Here is a 19264-nt window from a genome sequence, read left to right on the forward strand (position 1 = left end):
TAATGTTAGTGCGTTGTCCATTAGGATTCCCAGGTTTTTGACTATTTTCGTTGGTGTGTGTGCTTTTCCTAGTTCTGTGGGCCATGGAACATAAGTGTTATTTTCCAAGTTTTTGGATACAATCATGATTTCTGGCTTGCCTGGGTTCAGTTTTAGGCTGTTTGTGTTCATCCAGTTGTAGAGCTGTTTGAGACATTCTCCCTGCGCTTTGTTTTTTTCTTGTGTATCTTCGATTTTATAGATGATTTGTGTGTCGTCTGTGTAGTTGTAGCATGTAAGGTTGTGTTTTTTAATAACCTTGATTAGCAGAGCCAGGTAGATGTTGAAGCACAGTGGGGATAGGGATGATCTTTTTGGTACTCCGCAGATGGTGTCCCGTGCAGCGAATTTGAAGGGTTTTATCCAGAAAGTTTCCTTTCTATTTGTTAGGAATTATTTTTAAGAGTAGGGCTAAGTCTGTTATTCTATTTCTTCTATTCACTTGATAAGGATGTCATGGTTGACTGTTAAAAACTGCAGATAGGTCAAATAGAATTAGGGCAGAGTTGGTACTGGAGCAAGCGCATGTCTGTAGGTCATCCCAAATAGATAGGAGTGTTGTTTCTGTTCCCCTCATGAGTCTAAAGCTGACTTGTACCTGGTCCAGTAGCTGGTGTTTTTCTACGTGTTCTTGTGTTAGTTTGTAGAGGTAGGTTTCTAGTAGTTTTGCTAAGTAGGGAATGTTTGAAATTGATCTGTAGTTGGAGAGGTCTTCCACGTCTCCTCTGGCGTCCTTGAGTAGTGGTTTGATGTGCGCCGATTTGAATGATCGCGGTACTTTCCCTGTTGCGAGTGACAGCTTAAAAAGGTTCCTGTGGAGTGCCCTGTGTCAGAGTGGATTTGTAAATGTCTGGGGGGCAGGGGTCCAGGCGTGATCCTGCTTTATTGCTATGCCTTATCAGCTTGACAAACGTCTCTACTGGTATTTGTGGGAAGCTTTGGAGTTTATACTGTGCTTCATTGTTTGGCGGGATTGGTTGTGCACTTGGGTTGACCTGTCTGCTTTGTATAATGTGATGGATGTCCCTGATTTCTTTTTTGGAATTGGTCTGCTATGTCGTTGCATAGTTTATGGGAAGGTACCAGTGTTTTGTTGCATCCTGGTGGGTTTCTCATTTCTCATTTCATTTATGATGTTTAACAGTTATTATTTTGAGTTTTGAGTGTTGGCGGCTTTGATGATTCGGCTGTCGTAGTGTTTCTTTTTGGCTTTTTGAATTAAATTTTTGTAAGATCGGATCTGTCGTTGGAATTGTGCTCTCTTATTCTTTCCTCCATTCCAGTTCACATTTTTTTCTTTTTATGGAGCATTGGGGTAAACCATTTTGCCATTCCTCTCTTTGCAGACCGGGTGAAAGGTTTTTCAGGGTAGATGCCATCAATTTTTTCGGCGATCTATTTAGGAAGTAGCTCTGTTTTGCCGTTGAGTTCAGCTTCGTCCAGATTAGTGGTAGTTGGTTTTGTGAGTTCAAGTTGTTCTATTAAGTTGCTTGCTTTGACAGCTTTCCAGTTTATTTTAGTGATAGTTGGGAGCTTATTGGGCTGCTTGGCTTCTTTAGTTGGTACCATGATTACAAATGGGTTGATGAGGTGGTCGCTCCAGAGCATCTGTATTGGCGGTGCGGTGGCAATAAGATTTTTATTGGCTAAGATTGCGTCAAGTGTGTGTCCCGCTGTGTGTGTTGCTCCTTTGACCAATTGTCGTAGTTTCAAGGCTTTTAGGTGTTCGATTAGCGATTTTTGTGAATTTGCGTTTTCTTCTTCAAATCAGATGTTGAAGTCCCAGAGGATTATTACATGTTCATGTTGGATGGATATGTTGGTGATTGCTTTTACGAAGTTGTCGACGAAAGTTGAGTCGTATGTTGGTGGTCTGTAAATCAGTACCCATTTTATGTTTGCTTTTGGGTTTACTTCTGGTGAAAGACCATGGATGCACAGTTTTTGATGTTTAGTGGCTTGTCTGTTTTTATTTTTTTTATTTTCATGTGTTCCTTGAAAGCTATTGCAAGACCTCCTCCTTTTTTTTCTTTTCTGTTTAACTGTGTGCATTTGAAGTTGTCGGGTAGGCAGCTATGGAGTGTGATTTTGTAGTTGTCATCCAACCATGTTTCTGTGACGAATAGGACGTCAATGCTGTCATTGCAGAGCAGGTTGTATATCTCTGTGGCGTGTTTTGAAATTGACCTTGCTTAGATTAGGTTGCAATGGATTTTTGTGGCTTGGTTTTGTTTGTCTTAATATTGGTTTTGTGTTGTGGTTGTTGCATTGATTTGCTCCCATCTTGCTCTCAGTGTGTGATGGTGGTTCAGTCGCATCTGTGTTGTTATTGATCAGGTCTTCTAGGTTAAGTATTGGGTTCTTGTTTTCTTCAAGTTCCTCTTCTATATTTGGTTGTAGTTGCGTGAGGTTTCCTATTGTTTTGTGATAAATGGGGTCAGGGCATCGATTTTGTTCACACATTTTCTTAGTGTTTCTGTTCTTTTCCTGCTGCACTTTGTTTTGTTGTTGGTCCGTTTCACTACGTGGGTGGAATTGAATTGTTCCAGTGAGTTGTTGGTCGCAAGGCATGGTGTTAGGTATAGAGATTTTTCTCTTCTTTTGGCGCTTGTTCTGTTGTCAACCGTGTTTTTGGGGGTGTGCACCGCCATTGTGATTATGTGGTGTGGTTCCATTTGGTTCATTCCTACGCCTGGTTTTCTTTCATGTGGTCCCATTCATTTTCGTGGCATGTTGCGTTCTTTAGTGGTAGGTTGTTTTAGGCGTTTCTTTGTTTTTTTGCATTTAGCTTCCTTTTTGGTTTCAGGGGCTGCAGCCCATGAGTAATGCTTTCCTAGTTGGAATGTGACGGTTCTTAGCTTCCTTAAGTTTGCAATTGTGGGCGTAATGGTTTAGCGTCGGTTGGTCTTAATGCTTGGTATGTCGGGTGGTTGTGGGGGAGCATGGGAAAGCTGTTGGGGGGAGTAGCCCAGGGTTTATTGCCTTACAGTTGGATTTAGTAGGGAAGGTCCGGGGGGGTCCTAGGCTTGATGGGTTTTAAGGCTCATTGTTAGGGTTTCTGGTTACCTCTATAAGGGTTTGTCTGGTTTGAGATATAGCAGTCAATGAGGAAGATCTTTTTTTTTTCTTCTAGACAGTGGGGCCGAATGGCCAAGTTTCAGAGCATGGTGGTTATAACGATAGTGACAATCCAAGATCCAAGTTTTCTCGGTAGTTGAACTATGGCTATCAGGCACAGACGGGCTACCCAGTACAGGTCAGGGTAAATGGCAATTGCGGCCTTTGGGTCAGTCAGGCTAACTTTGAGGTAGGCTCTCTGGCATTATCAGGCTATCTGGTACAATTAGGTTACATGGCACATTCAGGCTGAATGTGGGATGAAGCTATGTGGCACAAAGAGGCTTTATGGCACAATTAGGCTATCTGGTACAATTGGGCTATCTGGCAAAATTAGGCTATCTGGCACAATTAGGCTATATGGCACAATCAGGCTAAATGTGGAATGCTGCTATCTGGCACAATTAGGCTATTTGGCACGATCAGACTATCTGGCACAATTGGGTTACCTGGCACACTCAGGCTATCTGACACAATTGGGTAATGTGGCACAATTGGGTTACCTTGCACAATTAGGCTATATGGCACAATCAGACTATCTTGTAAAATCTGGTAACTGGTACAATCCGGCTAACTGGTACAATCCAGCCATCTGGCACAACCCGGTTACCTGGCACAATTGGGTTACCTGTCACAATTGGGTTACCTGGCACAATTAGGCTATCTGGGAAATTACAAATTGGCCCAGATTGTTCCATATTTTTTTTTACAAGTGTAGATCGGGGTGAGCAGCATCTCAGGAACATAGTGCTACATTTTTTGTTTCTACTGAAACAAAATTTGTCTGGGATCCATTGGGGGAATCTTTAACTTGTCAGGTCAGCTCCAGTCCCTGCAGCACTCTGCACCAGCTTTCCCTTCCTCCTTCCTTCCTCCCCACTCCTCACTGCTTCCCTGTGCTTCGGCCCCCTTCCCTCCCACCCTCTGCTGTCTAATTGGCCCCATCAGACCCAATAACACCGGAAGGCGATTCTCGAACATCCACTGCACCCGTGCCCCAGGAAACTCTTTATAAGTGCAGACCAGGGTGAGCAGCATCTGAGGAACATAATGCTGCTTTTTGGTTTCTAATGAAACAAAATTCGTCTGGGATACATTAGTGGAATCCTTAATTTTTTAGGCCAGCTCCAGTCCCTGCAGCACTCAGCGTCAGATTTCCCTCCCTCCTTCCTCTGTCCCCCCTCCTTGCCACTTCCCTGTGCTTCAGTTTGCCCCCCCTTCCACCATCTGCCGGCTGATTGGCCGCAGTGGACCCCACTCTTGACAACAAGACCTTATTAACATCACTCTGACGACAGCCCCTGTCTGTGGCAGCCACCAGCAGCTAAGGACCCCAAGCAAAAGGACAGCGCCTGTGGAAGAAGCAGCTCCAAACCATGTTGGCCGTGTTAGCCTGTGGGGCCTGCAACCATCAACTGACACCCATTGACTGAGTAAGTGTGGTTATGGGCAGGTGGGTGGCGCAGCCATTACTGCCCCCCAATAAACTGGCCAACCCAAAACCTCCTTATTACCTTCACACTTAACCCAATTGTACCAGATAGCTGGATTATGCCAGATAGCCTGTTTGTACCAGAGAGCCTAATTGTGCCAGGTAACCCAATTGTGCCAGGTAACCAGGTAACCCGATTTTGCCAGGTAGCCGGATTGTGCTAGGTAGTCGGATTGTAGCAGATATGCAGATTGTAAAAGATAGCCTGATTGTGCCAGATAGCCTAATTGTGCCAGGTATCCCAATTGTGCCATGTAGCCGGATTGTGCCAGGAAGCCGCATTGTACCAGATAGCCAGTTTGTGCCAGATAGCCAGATTGTGCCAGATAGCCTAATTGTGCCAGATAGTCTAATTGTGCCAGTTATCTCAATTGTGCCAGTTAACCCAATTGTGCCAGGTAGCCAGACTGTACTAGATAGCCTGATTGTGCCAGATAGCCTGATTGTGCCACATAACTTAATTTTGCCAGGCTGGGCCAATCTGCGACCATTTTCACTTGTAAAAAATGGAACAATCTGGGCCAATTTGATCAGTTGATGCACATTGGATAGTTTTGTTGAATTTGATCGAACCAATGTGTTACCAAAAATGTTTCTGCATCACTGCTCAAACGATTTTTGGCACAAAGTATTGAAAAGAAATTAGTGATTGTAGGCCACTTATTAAAATGGTACCCAGGCCTATTTTTTCACCCACTCCAAAATTGGTGAACATGATTTCCTGAAAATTGTCTCCTTTGAGTTTTTTAAATTGTTTTTTTTATTTAGACTTTTAGGTTATTACAAACCTGTGTCTAGAAAAACAAAAAAAAAATTCAACAGATCCTCACTTCAGTAGTTTGTAAAAAAAATCAACAATGCAGTAATGTTTGGCTCACATATCATTCTGATTAATTTCAAACACTTCTTTTAGAAATTACACCAAACAAAATATTGCTGAATTATTTTCTCCATGAATGAGGAATGCCCATAATTGCTCAGTATCACCTGAGTAGTTAGTAGCAATCACTTTTCCCAAGTAGAGAGTTGTTAAATCAGTCAAACCTGAACAGAACAAAGTGATGTCTTTCGGGGTTTTGCTTTTCCCCTTTTAGAACAAAATCGACATTCCATATTTTCAGATTGTCTATAGATCATCATGATCTGCTCGGTGGGGTAGAGATTTAATCTAAAACACATGAAGTGGGACTTGTACACCAATTAGGGAATTTAATGAGGTATTTCGGTAAGAAGCCCTGCGCTTCCTTTCCATCTTTGTCGCCGTCGCTATCTTATAAGTATTCTTTTTGTCTTGGCTCTTGATCCAATTTAGTTGCCACAATTCTGCTTGACCTTATCCTTATTGTTGATAAGTTCTTCCTGTGTGGCGAGTAGATAGTTAAAATAAACTATACAGCCGTCTTTCCATTGGGTCAGTAGAGGATTGCTTCCAAACTTTAACGCATCTCTGAAAATCAGTAACGGTTTAGGTGATTTGGGCAGCACACATTTCTAATAAAGGGCCAAGGTTTCCATACAGTTCTCGCCTAGAGGGAAATGAGGCCCAGCTCAAATCTAATAACTGAGGTTGAGGTGGGATTTGGATGTCTAAGTATTTTCCTCCAGAAAGTTCCCTCCAAAGACGACCATATGTCCGAAGGTGTAGAGGGGAATCCCTAAGCTTCATATATCAGCGTAGGAGTAACCTTATGATTGTTAAAAGTAATTACAGGCAATATTGAGAATTTCCCAATTTTTTTTTGGACCAGCCTAGCTTGCCTTACTAAAATTCTCAATTTTGCTTTGAATGCCAATCGGCCTGGCAAGTCAATCCTGCTATTGTTGATCAAAGTCCCCAAGTACTTCACCTCGTTAATTTGCTCCAAAGGTTTTTTATTCACAAACCATTTGAAGTTAGGAACGGTATGGGAGAGTTTAGGACCAACTATCGTGATGTTAGGTTTGGATGAGTTAATCGCCAACCCATTAGCATACATATACTCGTTCAAGGCCTCGAGATTATAGGCCAATTGGCGTTTTGTCAATCATCTCTACATCATCACCAAAAAGCAGCCTTGTCAAGAATTGTCTGGCAATCCTCAGTGGGAAGGTTCTGATCTTGTCCAGATGTTCCACCACATTGGGAGAGAAACAAGTTAAATAAAGTTGGTGTCAGGGGACATCCTTGCTTCAGGCGCTGAAAGTGTTAATAGGGTTTGTCAAATTGCCTGGAGCGTTAATGGTGGATTCGTACAAAGCTTTAATCGCTGCTAGGAAATTGTTTGGCCAGTTCCAAGCCTACATTTTAGACCATAAAAGATGTCGATCTACACTATCAAAAGCTTTATGCAAATCCACAAAGGACAAGTAAATCATAGAATTATTCTTAAAGGCAGTAGCTTTCAGCAGATTTAAGAGAAACAGATTTAAATCAGTTCCAACCCCTTCAGTGAATCCCGTTTGTCTGGGTTGTTCTCTATCCACCTGGCTAATTCAGAATTGTAGTTGTTTTAGCAGAAATGCCGCAAAATGACTTTCCCAAAGGATCAAGCAGCGCAATCGGGCAATAAATTGCCTGATCAGAACTAATGCCTTGTTTATAAATGGGGACAATTATTGCTGAAGAAGTTGGAATTTCTTGTATTCTCATTATCCGATGGAATAGGTCAAGTATCATAGGAGACCGAAGATCTGAGTAGGCCTTACTCATGGGGTTTGAAATCCCATCCGGGCCCAGTGCTTTGGAATGATTAGACTTCTTTATTAGAAGTTTGACTTCTGCTGTTAGGGGAACACTCCAGTCAGTCTTTCGCTTAGTCATCTGCATGAATGCTGTGTCTTGTCTCAGGTCAAACAACTTGTGATAAAAGGTCGACCAGGATCATTCTGATCCACGTTGGCCATAGAAATAGTGCACAACACCCCCACCTCATTTAGCATTTGACAAATAGATCTAAAATCCTTTTTTTAATCAGTGCTTTTAACATGTGCTCAGCATCATGCTGGAGCATCACAGCTTTGTATCTTTTAAACCAATTCTTATATGTTTGCTTTCTTTTGTTCTTCTGCAGCATTGGTTTGGGGTCTAGTGAACACCCTGTGCATCTTGGATCCTGTCAAAAAAGCTTTTTCGCTTGGTTAATTTCTGTATCAAGTGCATGTTTGTATGGTTTAGTCACACCCCCAGAGCTTTTTTGTGTAGGGGTCGAAAACTCCAATAATAATGGTACATAATTCACATACCCCTTCTGAGGCAATTGTTGGGTGAATTTCTCAGATAATTCTCTGAGTTCCTGAGATCTCAGCCGAAGCGGATTTGCCCCTCTGGTTGCTTCAACATAGATAGAGCCTGTATCGTGATGTAAACTAGAAATACCCTACCAGATGAATTGTATGAGGGCATGATCACTCAAAGCCTTTGGAATGACCTCAAATGAGCCTTGAAGTAGAAAACTAGAGACAAAGTCTTAATCCAATATATTGGATGTCTAATGTCAGGGGTTTTGACCCATGTTCGAGTTATTATGCTGCAACAATTGGTGCTGTGGGCTTAGGAAATCCAAGATGGCAGAAAAGCCCACATTGCGCGAGGATCCAGGAAACAGTTTTTGCGCACACCAAAATGGTCGCCTGACCTACCACCCACCAGTGCGAGCGTGATGGGCCAGGGGTGCCATGGGTGAAATGTGTGCCAAAGGAAAAACAGCAGTGCCGGTGGCTCAAAAAGCGCTTTGAAATCACCTTTGTTTCTCTGAAATGCAAGCTAAAAATGCCTATTTTAAACATTGCAAGATATTCAAAAATCTCAATAAACACCAGCAGACATTTGGCAGAATGTATTCTTGTGTGCATACAAAATCTGGAAAGAGAAAGAGCCCAAAATAATGTTCATAATGAAACTGGCTAAGCCGTGGATGTCAGCAGCTCAAGTGAAATTGGACTGAAAGACACTAAAATCTAAATGTTTAAAATAAAAGAGTGACCTACTTTTGAGTGTCATATAGTTTGCAACTGTTAAATGTCATAGTTTTGAACTTAGAATCAGCATTCTAGCTGCATGTGTAAAAATTGTAAGTTTGATTTGGATGAAGAAAAACTGGGAACAAAAGTGACATTTAGCTGAAGCCTGGCTTAAAGAGATTGAATTCTGCCTGGCAACTACCCCTGACAGGAGTTGAAACTTGCTCAGCCACTCTTCCCAGGCCTGGCCTGCATTCTACTGCCCTCACCAAAGGGAGATGACACCTCTCTGATTGGATTAGGGGAGGAGCAGCTGGGGCCTTTTGGGGAGACACATTGTGTCAAGCGGTGAGCGCCCAGTGCGCTCGTGTCAATGCTGACACAGACAAGAAGGAAGTTCATGATGCACATACAGTTGCAGCAGGGATGGCTGCCCTGCCTGCATAGCGCTGCTGTGTAGACCCTGCCGTGGTTAAATGAGGAGCAAACAGACCCCGGTAGGACCAGGGTCAACACCTGAGACTGGCGGCATAGTAATCAGATAGGAGGCACATGGATCAGACCACAAGACAAAAGTGCATGTGTGCGCCCATGCCATAAGCCTGCAGGCTGGATTAAAACAACACGTGGAGAGCCCTGGGCATAATGGAGGTGTCCTGCTAGAGTAAGAACAGTTGGTGTGGCAAGGACAGGTCGCTGCGGCAGATAGGGCAACCCAAGAAGGTGCTACACGAGTGGCATATCACAGCAGGTGAAAACAAAGGGCTGGCCTGGGACCGTGCGCCATCAGACCTGTGTGGCAGACAAAAAAGACTGTGCCACGTGAGTGTAAGCACAACCGGAAGACAGAGCGGGGACTGCACACAGGGTGGAGGAGGTGCGCAAGGAGCTGCTACTGGGCTGAGGAGGTGGATCAAGCCCAGAAACCCGTAAGGACACTGCAAGACACTATACCCGGTCAGGTGCATACAAGCTGTGGCGAGTAAGAAGGTGGTGAGCAAGAGACGTAGCGCCCACTGGAAGAATGGCGCGGCGAGCTGGTTCGTACAGTGTGAAGAGAGAAACTGGTTTGAGCACACTTGGGAAGGAATGAGCCCATAATTGAGAAATGGCGGACTGTGACCAGGCCAGACACTAACTGGCTCTCAGAAAACACACTACAGGGGTCAAAGGTGAAACTTGGGAGAACACAACCCACTCGAAACACAGCCTCCCAGGCCACCACATAGCACAACCAGTTGAGGAAGATACCCCAATACTTGATCGAATTGGAGACGTCAAACAATGACGCAGAGTTGGGCCGGACACGCAAGGAGGACTGCACGATGTCAGTGAAGGGGCTGAGGACCAAAAGCAAACAGCCGACAATGGAGACCTTTGCAAAGACACAGCGAGCTCCCTCAACCCCGACGCAAAGTGCAATGGCGGCTTCTGCGGTTGGTGCCCCAGAAGGAGAAAACCACCAGGTCCTGGCGGCCATAACTGAGCTGAGCACTAAATGGGGCACAGCAATGGCAGATCTACATACAGCCCTTGAGAACAAAATTGACGCAGTGGGAATTGAAGTCACCCTGCTGCGACAGGATGTTAGAGCGCTTGCGGAAAGGACAAGTGGCCTAGAGAATGCGGTGAAGACTAACGCAGATGTCAGCACAAATAACGCAAAAGAGGTCCACGTACTTAAACAGCGGGTAGCGAACCTTGAAAACCGAGTGGAAGAGGCGGAGGGAAGGGCGAGACGGAACAACATCCGAGTGGTCGGCCTGCCGCAGGGAGAAGAGGGCCAGGACCCCACAAACTACATGGAGAACATGATCCTGCAGGAGATAGGGGCGGACAAGCTCTCGCAGGGGTTTGCGGTTCTGCAAGCACATCGGGCTCTGATGAGGAAACCAAAGCCTGGGGCCCCACCGCGGCTGATAATTGCAAAAATTCTGAACTACAAAGACAGGGAGAAGATCTTGGAGTATTTTCGTAAAGGCGGAACAATAGAAAGGGCATCCACCAACATCACTGCGTATCCTGACTATACCATGCTGGTGCAGAGACAGCGGTACAACTATGTGGAGATTAAAAGAAGGCTGTGTACGGCTGGTATCAAGTACATGCTTTTGTACCCTGCGAGGCTGAAAGTCCTACATAAGAGCAGAGCGCTCTTTTTCGACACCCCTGAGGAAGCGACGTCATGGCTGGATTTGCAAGGCTGCCCGGAGCAAGACGAGGAGCAAGATCGCCAGGAGCATGATAAGTGAAGGGAATGTATCATGAACATGGCATGGATAAGTGGGTTTGGGAGTCCTAGGACGAAGTTGTGGAACACTGGTTCGACATTATGTGATTTTTCGGACTCTATTACCCTGTTGGACTGGAATATAGTGCACTAATTGTATACGTGAACTGGGTGGCGCTAAGCGTAGCAAATTTAGGACAAACAGGAGCACCAGAACAGAGACTCCTTACCCCCAAGAGTTAGTAGTAAGGCGGCCACTAAGGTGCCTTTATCCTGCTGAGCCGCGACACAGGATTTTGCCGGACAGGGCTAGATGCAGGGATGCCTGAGATCCAGGAATGGAGCTGGGCAACAGTTGGGGAGGGTGTTGTTTGGGGAAGGGAGGGAAGGGGGTGGGAGGGAGGTGGAGGGGTTTGTTGTGTTTATAGTTAGAGGGAGTTTAAGTTGGGGTATGAGCCTATATAGACGAGTTAAGCAACTGAAATGGGACTGCATGGGTGGGGGAGGTGGTAGGAATCGGACACGCTATGGGGGAGCTTAAAATAGTTACTTGGAATGTCAGGGGGCTCAATAGTTACTTGAAGATAAACAAGGCTATGTCATATCTGCGGAGGCAAAGGATAGATATTGCCCTGTTGCAAGAGACGCACCTGACGTGAGACAAGATGGAGATGATTGGAAGGAAATGGAAGGGGACTGTGGTGGGTTCTTCATACTCGGCCTATGCCAGGGGAGTGATCGTCTGGGTGGCACCACACGTCCCGTTCCAGCTGTTGCACACGCTGGTGGAGCAGGATGGAAGGATGGCTGTGGTGAGTGGAATAGTGGAAAATAGGGAGATAAGTATTGTAAACACGTATGCCCCCAACCAAAATACTACTGCGTAATTTAAAACACTGTGTAACAACCTTAGCATGTGTGTGGGGAGTGCAGCGATCTGGGGGGGGCTTTAATTGCGTACTAGATCCTAGAGTGGAAAGGTCAGATGGGAAAATTGATAAGCCTACTCCGTCGGCTAAAGCGTTACAGATGCTGCTGAATGATTTTGGGCTTGAAGATGTGTGGAGGGCATGCCACCCTCATGAGAGGCAATATTCACATTATTCTGCCCCACAGCAACTACATACAAGGCTGGACTATGCATTTGCCAACCCAGAGATACTGACAGAAATCACTCAGGTTGGATATAAGGCGAGAGTCCTTTCGGAACACTCGCCTTTAATCGTCGGATGGCAATGTAGCCCCCCGAGAGCAAGAATTTCGACATGGTGCCTCAGAGCGGAAGCGCTCAGAGTCCCCCTCTTTATGGAGGATATGAGGGAGGAGATTGTAAATTACTTTGAGACGAACACGGGCAGTATGGACTCGGCGGGCACGCTGTGGGAGGCCTTAAAAGTTGTGGTTAGAGGAGTGGCTATTACAAAATCGAAAGGACTGCAGGGAGGGATCCTGGCGGATCTGCAAGAGACCGAGGAAGAACTGGAAAGGGCACTTAAGGGAGAAAATAGTACCAACCTGGACACTGATTTGATACTAAAACTGCAGCAAAAGTGTGCAGGTCACTGGGAAAGACTATGTAACCTTAACTATAGAAAGTATATAGAGAGACAGCATGCGGGAGGAGATAAACCGGGAAGGATCTTGGCTTGGCTATATAAGAGTGAAACCCCCAGGTCCCCGATTAGATCAATAATAAGAGAAGAAAGTGAGGACGAACTGGCGGTTGTGTCATTGGATGCAATAAAGGCCTTTGACTCTGTCAAATGGCCATGGTTGTTGGCATCCCTGGCGGGCTATGGGATGGGTCTGGGATATTTACAGTGGGCCAGGATGTTATATAGTGAACCACTGGCCAGAGTAAAGACTGGAACAGTGATATCAGAGAGTTGGAAACTAGGCAGAGGGACTAGGCAGGATTGCCCGTGGTCCCCAATGTTATATATATTAGCCCTGGAAGCCTTAGCGATTTATTTAAGGCAGCAATATGACATGATAGGCATCTCTGTGGGAGGTGAACGACACTTGATATCATTATATGCAAATGACATATTATTGTACTTACGATACCCGGAGGAAAACCTCCAATATGTTCTGGAAGTGATGGGGAAATATGCGGGAATGTCTGGTATAGCGGTGAATCCTCAGAAGTCTAACATGTTCCCATTGGGTAGATATAAAGGGACACCCCCGAATCAGCTACCGATGCTGCAGGTACCATGGGCGATTAATACATTCCGCTACCTAGGAATAGATATATACCACAAAGTGGAGGAAGAGCATAAGCGCAATACGGAAGTAGCAATTAAGAAAATTGAGAATTGCATGCGATTCTGGGTTAGGCTGCCTTTAGCAATGATGGGACGTAGTGCAATGCTGAAGATGGTGGCCCTGCCTAGACTCCTGCATTTTTTCGGGAATATCCCGTATATGATACCAAAGAAGTTCTTTAGCAGACTGGCCAGTATGTGTAGGGACTTCCTATGGCATGGCATGCGAAATCGGGTGGCCCTCTGGAATCTACAGAATTTTTACGAGAAAGGGGGTATAAAGCTGCCTAATTATGAAGTCTATTATGTTGCAAGTCAGCTGCAATACGTGGCAAAATGGCTTTCAGAGGACGAAACCACTGAAACCAGGTTGTTCAGGCGGGATTGTGCCCCATTTTACCTGAAGGAGGTCATGTGGTTGTCCCAGGAAGAGATGAATGGGCGTCCACAGATGATGGTGTTGGGATGGAAGATATGGCATAGGGCCTGTCAACTGTTGGGGAGCCCATGCCCGTGCTCCCATCAGATACCACTGGTTGCACTGGCGGGTGGGGAAGAGCAGCTAAGGATGATAAACAGGAACCATTGGGAGTCGGTTGGTATAGCGACCATGGGAGATATTTGGTAAGAGGGGACCATAACAGCCTTTGAGGAGTTGGGGGCAGAAACTGGGCTACATACTGGCCAGTACATCATGTACCATAGACTGGTGCGTAAGATTAAGATAATGTGGCCCGAATTGGTGCTTGATGAAGAACCAGATTCTATTATAGATACAATATATGACATTGCAGAGTAGGGATACGAGATATCAAGAATATATGAGATGAAGATGGCCATAGTAGGGAAAGAGATGGTGCAACTGAGACTGTAATGGGAAGAGGAAGTAGGAACCCTGATGGAGGATGGGATGCGGGAGCGAGTCCAAGGCTATCACAAGAAAGTGTCAAGGAACGCAAGACTTATACATAGGGCGTATCTGACACCTCATAGAATAGCCAAGTTCAAAAATGCGGGAAGGCAGGCATGCACTAAATGTGATGAGGAAAACGCAGATATGGTACATATGTTCTGGTCATGCCCGGTCATAAGGCGCTTTTGGGGAGAGGTTGCACACATATTGGCAGAAAAGGGTATCAGGATCGTAGTGGACACTGCGTGGGCCTGCTTGTTAGGGGGGTTCAGTAGGCCAAGGAAACTTAGGCATGTCAGAAAATTGAAGGACCTGGCATATGCGCTTGCGAAGAGGAGGATTGCAATGGGGTGGAAGACATGCCACAAACCACGATGGGAAGTATGGTGGGCGGATTTGCAGAAATGGGCAGACGCAGAAACTGTGGTATGGCAAGAAACCAGCAGCCGTGGGGGGGGGAGGAGGAGACTGAGACTCTGATGGCTTGGAGGCTGCTGATAGCAGAACTATTTGGGTCAATGCAAAACCCATCAGATCCCATGGGAAGAAATACCCCATCACAGGATGCAGAAACAGAACATTAACAGACGTAGGCTCATAGCGGGGGGTGGGATAAGGGATGCAGTGAGCGCGACTTGTAAAAGTGTAATTGAAAAGTTCTTGTATATACTGCAAGTTTGGTTTGTATTGTTGGTTTAAAAATTAATAAAATGTTTTTTTTTTTAAAACAAAAACCCTATAACCCTTAATCCATCCCTCTAAGTTCTTCAAACACTCATTCACTCAAGTAGCCCAAGGGGTACTATCATGCTTTTTGAGGGTCCTAAACCTCTTAAGGTACTGGGAAAGACTATGTAACCTTAACTATAGAAAGTATATAGAGAGACAGCATGCGGGAGGAGATAAACCGGGAAGGATCTTGGCTTGGCTATATAAGAGTGAAACCCCCAGGCCCCCGATTAGATCAATAATAAGAGAAGAAAGTGAGGACGAACTGGCGGTTGTGTCATTGGATGCAATAAAGGCCTTTGACTCTGTCAAATGGCCATGGTTGTTGGCATCCCTGGCGGGCTATGGGATGGGTCTGGGATATTTACAGTGGGCCAGGATGTTATATAGTGAACCACTGGCCAGAGTAAAGACTGGAACAGTGATATCAGAGAGTTGGAAACTAGGCAGAGGGACTAGGCAGGATTGCCCGTGGTCCCCAATGTTATATATATTAGCCCTGGAAGCCTTAGCGATGTATTTAAGGCAGCAATATGACATGATAGGCATCTCTGTGGGAGGTGAACGACACTTGATATCATTATATGCAAATGACATATTATTGTACTTACGATACCCGGAGGAAAACCTCCAATATGTTCTGGAAGTGATGGGGAAATATGCGGGAATGTCTGGTATAGCGATGAATCCTCAGAAGTCTAACATGTTCCCATTGGGTAGATATAAAGGGACCCCCCGAATCAGCTACCGATGCTGCAGGTACCATGGGCGATTAATACATTCCGCTACCTAGGAATAGATATATACCACAAAGTGGAGGAAGAGCATAAGCGCAATACGGAAGTAGCCATTAAGAAAATTGAGAATTGCATGCGATTCTGGGTTAGGCTGCCTTTAGCAATGATGGGACGTAGTGCAATGCTGAAGATGGTGGCCCTGCCTAGACTCCTGCATTTTTTCGGGAATATCCCGTATATGATACCAAAGAAGTTCTTTAGCAGACTGGCCAGTATGTGTAGGGACTTCCTGTGGCATGGCATGCGAAATAGGGTGGCCCTCTGGAATCTACAGAATTTTTACGAGAAAGGGGGTATAAAGCTGCCTAATTATGAAGTCTATTATGTTGCAAGTCAGCTGCAATACGTGGCAAAATGGCTTTCAGAGGACGAAACCACTGAAACCAGGTTGTTCAGGCGGGATTGTGCCCCATTTTACCTGAAGGAGTTCATGTGGTTGTCCCAGGAAGAGATGAATGGGCGTCCACAGATGATGGTGTTGGGATGGAAGATATGGCATAGGGCCTGTCAACTGTTGGGGAGCCCATGCCCGTGCTCCCATCAGATACCACTGGTTGCACTGGCGGGTGGGGAAGAGCAGCTAAGGATGATAAACAGGAACCATTGGGAGTCGGTTGGTATAGCGACCATGGGAGATATTTGGTAAGAGGGGACCATAACAGCCTTTGAGGAGTTGGGGGCAGAAACTGGGCTACATACTGGCCAGTACATCATGTACCATAGACTGGTGCGTAAGATTAAGATAATGTGGCCCGAATTGGTGCTTGATGAAGAACCAGATTCTATTATAGATACAATATATGACATTGCAGAGTAGGGATACGAGATATCAAGAATATATGAGATGAAGATGGCCATAGTAGGGAAAGAGATGGTGCAACTGAGACTGTAATGGGAAGAGGAAGTAGGAACCCTGATGGAGGATGGGATGCGGGAGCGAGTCCAAGGCTATCACAAGAAAGTGTCAAGGAACGCAAGACTTATACATAGGGCGTATCTGACACCTCATAGAATAGCCAAGTTCAAAAATGCGGGAAGGCAGGCATGCACTAAATGTGATGAGGAAAACGCAGATATGGTACATATGTTCTGGTCATGCCCGGTCATAAGGCGCTTTTGGGGAGAGGTTGCACACATATTGGCAGTAAAGGGTATCAGGATCGTAGTGGACACTGCGTGGGCCTGCTTGTTAGGGGGGTTCAGTAGGCCAAGGAAACTTAGGCATATCAGTAAATTGAAGGACCTGGCATATGCGCTTGCGAAGAGGAGGATTGCAATGGGGTGGAAGACATGCCACAAACCACGATGGGAAGTATGGTGGGCGGATTTGCAGAAATGGGCAGACGCAGAAACTGTGGTATGGCAAGAAACCAGCAGCCGTGGGGGGGGAGGAGGAGACTGAGACTCTGATGGCTTGGAGGCTGCTGATAGCAGAACTATTTGGGTCAATGCAAAACCCATCAGATCCCATGGGAAAAAAATACCCCATCACAGGATGCAGAAACAGAACATTAACAGACGTAGGCTCATAGCGGGGGGTGGGATAAGGGATGCAGTGAGCGCGACTTGTAAAAGTGTAATTGAAAAGTTCTTGTATATACTGCAAGTTTGGTTTGTATTGTTGGTTTAAAAATTAATAAAATGTTTTTTTTTTTAAAACAAAAACCCTATAACCCTTAATCCATCCCTCTAAATTCTTCAAACACTCATTCACTCAAGTAGCCCAAGGGGTACTATCATGTTTTTTGAGGGTCCTAAACCTCTTAAGGTACTGGGAAAGACTATGTAACCTTAACTATAGAAAGTATGTAGAGAGACAGCATGCGGGAGGAGATAAACCGGGAAGGATCTTGGCTTGGCTATATAAGAGTGAAACCCCCAGGCCCCCGATTAGATCAATAATAAGAGAAGAAAGTGAGGACGAACTGGCGGTTGTGTCATTGGATGCAATAAAGGCCTTTGACTCTGTCAAATGGCCATGGTTGTTGGCATCCCTGGCGGGCTATGGGATGGGTCTGGGATATTTACAGTGGGCCAGGATGTTATATAGTGAACCACTGGCCAGAGTAAAGACTGGAACAGTGATATCAGAGAGTTGGAAACTAGGCAGAGGGACTAGGCAGGATTGCCCGTGGTCCCCAATGTTATATATATTAGCCCTGGAAGCCTTAGCTATTTATTTAAGGCAGCAATATGACATGATAGGCATCTCTGTGGGAGGTGAATGACACTTGATATCATTATATGCAAATGACATATTATTGTACTTACGATACTCGGAGGAAAACCTCCAATATGTTCTGGAAGTGATGGGGAAATATGCGGGAATGTCTGGTATAGCGGTGAATCCTCAGAAGTCTAACATGTTCCCATTGGGTAGATATAAAGGAACCCCCCCGAATCAGCTACCAATGCTGCAGGTACCATGGGCGATTAATACATTCCGCTACCTAGGAATAGATATATACCACAAAGTGGAGGAAGAGCATAAGCGCAATACGGAAGTAGCCATTAAGAAAATTGAGAATTGCATGCGATTCTGGGTTAGGCTGCCTTTAGCAATGATGGGACGTAGTGCAATGCTGAAGATGGTGGCCCTGCCTAGACTCCTGCATTTTTTCGGGAATATCCCGTATATGATACCAAAGAAGTTCTTTAGCAGACTGGCCAGTATGTGTAGGGACTTCCTGTGGCATGGCATGCGAAATAGGGTGGCCCTCTGGAATCTACAGAATTTTTACGAGAAAGGGGGTATAAAGCTGCCTAATTATGAAGTCTATTATGTTGCAAGTCAGCTGCAATACGTGGCAAAATGGCTTTGAGAGGACGAAACCACTGAAACCAGGTTGTTCAGGTGGGATTGTGCCCCATTTTACCTGAAGGAGGTCATGTGGTTGTCCCAGGAAGAGATGAATGGGCGTCCACAGATGATGGTGTTGGGATGGAAGATATGGCATAGGGCCTGTCAACTGTTGGGGAGCCCATGCCCGTGCTCCCATCAGATACCACTGGTTGCACTGGCGGGTGGGGAAGAGCAGCTAAGGATGATTAACAGGAACCATTGGGAGTCGGTTGGTATAGCGACCATGGGAGATATTTGGTAAGAGGGGACCATAACAGCCTTTGAGGAGTTGGGGGCAGAAACTGGGCTACATACTGGCCAGTACATCATGTACCATAGACTGGTGCGTAAGATTAAGATAATGTGGCCCGAATTGGTGCTTGATGAAGAACCAGATTCTATTATAGATACAATATATGACATTGCAGAGTAGGGATACGAGATATCAAGAATATATGAGATGAAGATGGCCATAGTAGGGAAAGAGATGGTGCAACTGAGACTGTAATGGGAAGAGGAAGTAGGAACCCTGATGGAGGATGGGATGCGGGAGCGAGTCCAAGGCTATCACAAGAAAGTGTCAAGGAACGCAAGACTTATAAATAGGGCGTATCTGACACCTCATAGAATAGCCAAGTTCAAAAATGCGGGAAGGCAGGCATGCACTAAATGTGATGAGGAAAACGCAGATATGGTACATATGTTCTGGTCATGCCCGGTCATAAGGCGCTTTTGGGGAGAGGTTGCACACATATTGGCAGAAAAGGGTATCAGGATCGTAGTGGACACTGCGTGGGCCTGCTTGTTAGGGGGGTTCAGTAGGCCAAGGAAACTTAGGCATGTCAGAAAATTGAAGGACCTGGCATATGCGCTTGCGAAGAGGAGGATTGCAATGGGGT

The sequence above is a fragment of the Ambystoma mexicanum genome, chromosome 11 (genome assembly GCF_040938575.1).
Source record: "Ambystoma mexicanum isolate Mex_15411 chromosome 11, UKY_AmexF1_1, whole genome shotgun sequence".
Lineage (NCBI taxonomy): Eukaryota > Metazoa > Chordata > Amphibia > Caudata > Ambystomatidae > Ambystoma > Ambystoma mexicanum.